Source organism: Callorhinus ursinus, unplaced genomic scaffold (genome assembly GCF_003265705.2).
Source record: "Callorhinus ursinus isolate GAN/ISIS: 27379988/994484 unplaced genomic scaffold, GSC_fseal_2.0 scaffold40, whole genome shotgun sequence".
In the NCBI taxonomy this organism is placed as follows: domain Eukaryota; kingdom Metazoa; phylum Chordata; class Mammalia; order Carnivora; family Otariidae; genus Callorhinus; species Callorhinus ursinus.
Genome location: NW_027397102.1, coordinates 4,828,017 through 4,835,578, shown reverse-complemented (window position 1 = coordinate 4,835,578; position 7,562 = coordinate 4,828,017).

Below are 7,562 nucleotides of genomic sequence, written 5' to 3'. Positions count from 1 at the left end.
TTTGATGGATTCATGCCTCACATTTAGGTCTTTCAACCATTTTGAGTAAATTTGAGAGAGGAATTCATCAAAATCCTAGAGGAGAACTTAGGCAGTAACCTCTTTGACATTGACCACAGTGATTTCTTTCAAGACATGTCTCTAAAGCAAGGGAAACAAAAGTAAAAATGAGCTTTTTGGACTTCATCAAGATAAAAAGCTTTTACACAGCAAAGAAAACAGTCAACAAAACTAAAAGGCAATCCACGGAATGGGAGAAGATATTTGCAAATGACATTATAGAAAATGGCTTGTATCCAAGATCTATAAAGAACTTCTCAAACTCAACACCCCCAAAACGGAAATAATCCAGTCAAGATATGGGCAGAAAAATTGAATAGACACTTCTGCAAAGAAGACATACAAATGGCTAACAAGCACATGAAAAAATGTTCAACATCACTAGTCATCAGAGAAATGCAAATCAAAACCACAATGAGATACAACCTTACACCAGTTAGAATGGCAGAAATTAACAAGACAGGAAACCTGTGTTGCCGAGGATGTGAAGAAGGGGGAACCCTCTTACACTGTTGGTGGGAATGCAAGCTGGTACAGCCACTCTGGAAAACAGTATGGAGGTTCCTCAAGGTGTTAAAAATACAGCTATCTTATGACTCAGCAAATGCACTACTGGGTATTTACCCAAAGATACAGACATAATGAAAAGAAGGGGTACGTGCATCCCAATGTTCATAGCTGAGACAAACAATTCTAAAATTTGTAATGAACCAGAAATGACCAGGAATAGCCAAAGTACTGGTAAAAAAGACAACCAAAATGGGAGGCATCATAATTCTGGACTTCAAGCTGTATTACAAAGCTGTAATCACCAGGACAGTATGGTACTGGCACAAAAACAGACACACAGATCAATGGAACAGAATAGAGAACCCAGAAATGAGCCGTCAGCTCTGTGGGCAACTAATCTTCAACAATGTAGGAAAGAATATATAATGGAAAAAGACAGTCAACTTCTGAATTTTTTTATCTTAAAAATCAGAGGTTTAAAAATTTTTTCCTATGGTAATAATATGACATGTTCTTTTTGACTTTATTTTTGTTTTTAATTTTATATTATATTTTGTATTTTATATCATATTATCTATTGTATTACAAAACCTTTCCATAGTCTTTGTATGTTCATCTTTTTATGTGTAGGAATTACTCAAAAACATTGATTGAAAAAGTGTCAATACAAGATTATGCATAATGTAGTAGAAACTAATCTTATTGAGATTTTTCCGTGTTTGCTCATACAATTTAAGTGATATTTAAACATTACTTCATGTAATTTTTGATTGATTAGATAATTTTTATTATCTCAGTTTTGCAGGTGGAGTTAGGTAATGTTATGCCTTCCAAAAACTTGTATTCTTTTTTTTATGTTATGTTAATCACCATACATGACATCATTAGTTTTTGATGTAGTGTTCCATGATTCTTTGTTTGCATATAACACCCAGTGCTACATTCAGTACATGCCCTCTTTAATACCCATCACCATGTTAACCCATCCCCCTACTCCCCTCCCCTCTAGAGCCCTCAGTTTGTTTCTCAGAGTCCATAGTCTCTCATGGTTCGTCTCCCCCTCCGATTCCCCCCCTTCATTTTTCCCTTCCTGCTATCTTATTTTTTTTAACATATTATGTATTATTTGTTTCAGAGGTACAATTCTGTGATTCAAGAGTCTTAACGCCTTCTTAACCACAATTCTATACTGTCTGCTCAATTTCAAAATATTTAGTAAAAAAAATTGTCACTTATATAAAGCATCCAAACAATAAAACTAGGAAATCTTTCTAAGCCACCACACACAGAGCTATAAAAAACAAAATCTGAAAACTCCAGGCAAATTAGATTATGAGTTTTGTGAAATTGCAAACTTAAAATCTGAAGCAATAATTTCAACACTATTTGGGTGGACAGTGGATTCAGGAGGAATCTACTCATCCTCATTTATGAATAAATAACAGAACTTGATATACCTCTCTACATTAAAAGACATTCTTTCTTTTGTCTGTTTTTCTTTCCCTTTTTTTTCCCAAAAAATGAGGCATGTATCAGTCTGCTGTCTGCCTGTTTTCTGTTCCCCCAAACTGTCTATTTGTTACAGTCCCTTTGGACCCATGGCAAGCCCCACTGGTCAACATAGCCAAGCATTCATTATATACCTCCAACCACCAAAACCAGAGGGCTCCAGATGTAAAAAAAAAAAAAAAAAAAAAAAAAAAAAAAAAAAAGTATGGTTCCAAATGTGTATGCAAGCTTCCCTGGTGTTCTGGACAATGGCAGATGGAGAGTGTGAAGATAGAACCCACACTTGGTGGTCTCTGGAGAATATTACAGTCAGCCTTTGTATGTTTGTTGAGCTTAGGCTGCAGGTGTCTTTCCAGAAAGACTGAATGACTTATTCTGTGGCCTTTGGAGTGGAAGCTTTAAGAACTCTTTCACCATTTGTTATAGTCTGGTTGGACCTGCTAGCAGAAACCCCACTGGCTACCAGAGCCAGGCAATCTAGCAATGTCACCTGGGAAGCACTCACAAAAATTGGGGTACCAGATGAGGATATAAGCTCCTTTCTGAGAGATACCAGTGTGCTAGAGAGAGACATGAGGAGAGCACTAAGATGGTGCTTGCCAGTCTCCATCGTGGGAGACTATTTCAATAAGCTCCTAAATACATCTTCAATAGATGGCTGATCCTCAGTCCAATGCTTTAATATAAGCAAATAAACCCCTTTTGCAGAAAGTCTGGATGCTTTTCAGTCAGCTGCCTTTGTGCTGGGCTCTGAGCTTAGTGAGTCTGTCGATGCAAGCACTTTAAGTACTGTTTCATAGTTCCCTATAATCTTGTGGATCTCATGGATGCAAGCTCCACTATCTTTCAAAGCTGGATATCTTGGGGATTCCTCTCAGGTGAGGGACTGAAAAGCTGAGGTGCCAGATGCAGGATTCAAACTTGTTTCTCCTTGAGTAGAAGCTCACGTTTGTGAGTTCCTTCCTGACAGTGGGTGGTTGTGCCACTGGTGGGGCTTATGGTGAGATTGTGTCTCAGCTTCTCCTATTAGCTTTATTGTGAATTTTTTTTTCCTCATTTACCCAGTATGCAGGAGTTGCTCAGTTAGTACGGGCGTATTTTTCAGAGGAAATAATTCCATAAGTGGATGTAGATTTGACATGTCCATGGGAAGAGGTATGTTCAAGATCTTCTTATGTCACAACCTTGAACTGGAAACATGAAAAATATTTTAACAATAATAATTATAAACATAAATCGTGGATTATCATAGGGGGCTAAATAACCCCAAGAATTATCAGGGAGATATGCAGAGAAAAAGTAAAAGTGAAGTTAATTGTACACATGACACTAACATAACACTGTGTGTCAACTATACTTTAGTAAAAAGTATAATAAATAACAAATAAAATAATGATCTTATTTAACCTTGAGACTACTCAGTAGACAGTGTATCTTTTGTGTTATTGCTAAATAGGAAAATACAAGTTTGCATATGTTCCATGTATTTGCAGGTATCATTTATTATTTTTTCCTTTTTTTGAGGTATAATTAATATACAGTGTTATATTAGCTCAATACAATATACAGTGTACAATGTAATGATTCAGCAATTCTATAATTACTCAGTGCTCATCAAGGCAAGTGTACTCTTGATCTTTTTAAATTTATTTCACCCCTCCCCCCACCCACCTCCCTTCTGGTAACCACCAGTTTATTCTCTGTATTTGAGTCTATAAGTTTTTACAGATTTTGAATATTAACTCTTTATCAGATACATCATTTGCAAATACCTTCTACCATTTAGTAGGTTGCCTTTTGTTTTGTTGATGTTTTCCTTTAATGTGTGAAAGCTTTTTATTTTGGCAAAGTCCCAAAAGTTTAACTCTGCTTTTTTTCCCTTGCCAGAAGAGACATATCTAGAAAAAATGTTTCTATGGCTGATATCAAATAAATTACTACATATGTTTTCCTCTAGGATTTTAATGGTTTTGAGTCTCATATTTAGATCTTTAATCCATTTTGAGTTTATTTTTGTGTAGGTGTAAAAAAATGGACCAGCTTCATTGTTTTGCACTTGTTTGTCCAGTTTTCCCAGCACCATTTGTTGAAGATGCTGTATTTTCCCCATTGTACATTTTTGCTTCCTTTTGTCATAGATTAGTTAACCATATATGCATGGGTTTATTTCTGGGCTCTCTATTTTGTTCTATTGATCTATGTGTCTATTTTTGTGCCAGTACCATACTGTTTTGATTACTACAGTTTTGTAGTATATTTAGAAATCTGGGATTGTGATGTTTCCATCTTTTCTTCTTGCTTACGATTTCTTTGGCTATTCAGGGGCTTCTATGGCTCCATATAAATTTTAGGATTATTGGCTCTAGTTCTGTAAAAAATGTTCTTGGTGTTTTGATAAGGATTAGAATAAATCTGTAGATCATGTTGGGTAGTATGGACATTTTAACAGTATTGGTTCTTCCAATCCGTGAGCATGGACTATCTTTCCACGTGTTCATATTGTCTTCAAATTCTTTCATCAATGTTTTTTTAGTTTTTGGAATACAGGTCATTCACCTCATTGGTCAAGTTTATTCCTAGGTATGGGTTAAGTTTATTCTTAGGTTTATTCTTTTTGGTGCAATTATAAATGAGATTGTTTTCTTAATTTCTGCTACTTCATTATTCATTTATAGAAATGCAACAAATTGGTGTACACTAATTTTGTATCTTGTGACTTTATTGAATTCATTTATCAGTTCTAGAATTTTTTTGGTGGGATCCTTAGGGTTTTGTATATATAGTATCATGTCATCTGCACATCGTGACAGTTTTACTTCTTCCTTGCCAATTTGGATGCCTTTTTTTTTTTTCTTTTTCATATCTGAGTGCTATGGCTAGGACTTCCAGAGAGTACTATGTTGAATAAAACTGGTGAGAGTGGACCTCCTTGTCCTGTTTCTGATCTCAGGAGAAAAACTCTCAGTTTTTAACCATTCAGTATGATGCTTGCTGTGGGTTTTTCATATATGGCTTTTACTATGTTGAAATGTTTCCTTTTAATCTACTTTGTTAAGAGTTTTTACCATGAATAAATATTGTACTGTGTCAAATGCTTTTTCTGAGTCTGTTGAGATGATCATGTGGTTTTTATCTTTTCTCTTGTTAATGTGATGTATCACATTGATTGAGTTGAAAATATTGAACCACTCTTGCAATGCTGGAATAAATCCCACTTAGTTGGGGTGGATTATTTTTAAAATGTATTATTGGATTTGGTTTACTAATAGTTTGTTTATTTTTCACATTTACATTCATCAGAGATTTTGGCCTGTAGGTTTTTTTGTTTTTGTTTTGTATTGTCTTTATTCTGTGTTGGTATCAGTGTAATGCAAGCCTTGTGGAATGAATTTGGGAACTTTCCTTCCTCTTCTATTTTTTGAGGTAATTTGGAAGAATAGGTATTAAATCATCCACAAATGTTTGGTAGAATTTACCTGTGAAGCCATCTGGTCCTTTAGTTAGTAGTTTTTGATTACTGATTCAACGCCATTGCTAGTAACACAGTCTGTTCAAATTGTCTACTTCTTCCTGATTCAGTTTTGGACGGTTTTAAGTTTTTCTAGGAATGTGCCCATTTCTTCTACTTTGTCCAATTTGTTGGAATATAATGTTTCATCGTATTCTCTCATAATCCTTTGTATTTTAGGGTGTCAGTTGTTATTTCTCCCCTTTTAATTCTGCTTTTAATTATTTTAGTCCTCTCTCTCTCTTTTTCTTGATGAGTCTGGCTAAACATTTATCCATTTTCTTGATCTTTTCAGGGAACAATTTCTTGGTTACATTGATCTGTTCTGTGGGATTTTTTTAGTCTCTACTTCATTTATATCTGGTCTAATCCTTATTATTTCTTTTCTTTTACTGGCTTTGGGATTTGTTTTGTTCTTTTTTCTAGCTCCTTTAGGTGTAAAGTTAGATTGTTTATTTTGGAATTTTTCTAGTTTCTTGAGGTAAGTCTGTATTGCTATAATCTTCTGTTTCAGAACAGGTTTTGCTGTATCCCAAAGACTCTGGACCATAGCATTTTCATTTTCATGTGTCTCCATGCATTTTGGATTTTATCTTTGATTTCTTGGTTGACCCGTTCATTGTTTAATAATGTATTATTTAGCCTCCATGTATTTGTGTTCTTTCCAGATTTTTTTTCTGATTGATTTCTAGTTCATATCTTTGTGGTCAGAAAAGATGCACGACATGATTTCAAATTTTTTGAATTGATTGAGACTTATTTTGTGGCCTACCATGTGATCTGTTCTGGAGAATGTCCCATGTGCATTTGAAAGAAATGTGTATCCTGCTGTTTAGAGATAGAATGTTCTGAATATATATGTTAGGTCCATCTAGTTCAATGTGCCATTCAAATCTACTGTTTCCATATTGATTTCTATCTGGATGATATATCCATTGATATAAGTGAGTTGTTAAAATCTCCTACTATTATTGTATTACTGTTAATTTCTCCTTTTATATCTGTAAATATTTCTTTATGTATTTTGGTGCTTCCATGTTGGTTGCATCAATATTTACAAATGTCACATTCTCTTGTTAGATTGATCCCATTATCATTATGTAGTGTTTTATTTTCTGTCTCTTGTTAGAGTGTTTGTTGTTACCATCTATATGTTTCTAAGTACTATTATCACAGATATTTTTTTCCTCATTTTCATGGTGTGTGTTTTTACATACGTTCACTTTTAGTCTGTACATGTCTAGGTCAGAAGTGAGTCTCTTGAAGGTCTTACATAGATGTGTTTTCTTTTATATTCTTTCTTTTTTTCTTCCTTCCTTCCTTCCTTAATTACCAGGGTAGAATTTAGTGATTCATCAGTTGCATGTAACACCCAGTGCTCATTACATCAAATGTCCTTTTTAATGCCCATCACCCAATTGCCCCTTCCCACCATGCACCTTCCTTCCAGCAACTCTCAGTTTGTTTCCTAGAATTCAGTGTCTCTTATGGTTTGCCTCCCTCTCTGGGTTTATCTTATTTTATTTTTCCTTCCTTTCCCCTATGTTCATCAGTATTGTTTCTTAGATTCCACATATGAGTGAAATAATATGGTATTTGTCTTTCTCTGACTGACTTATTTCACTTAGCATAATACAATCTAGTTCTATCCACATCATTGCAAATGGCAAGGTTTCATTCTTTTTGGTCGCTGAGTAATATTCCATTGTGTGTGGTTTTGTGTGTGTGTGTGTGTGTGTGTGCATGTGTGCATACCTATCCATTCATCTGTCGATGGACATCTGGGTTCTTTCCATATTTTAGCTATTGTGGACATTGCTGCTATAAACTTTGGGGTGAATGTGCCCCTTTGAATCACTATGTTTGTATCCCTTGGATAAATACCTAGTAGTACAATTGCTGAGTCATAGGGTAGCCCTATTTTTAACTTTTTGAGGAACTTCCATACTATTTTCCAGAGTGGCTTCAGCAGTTT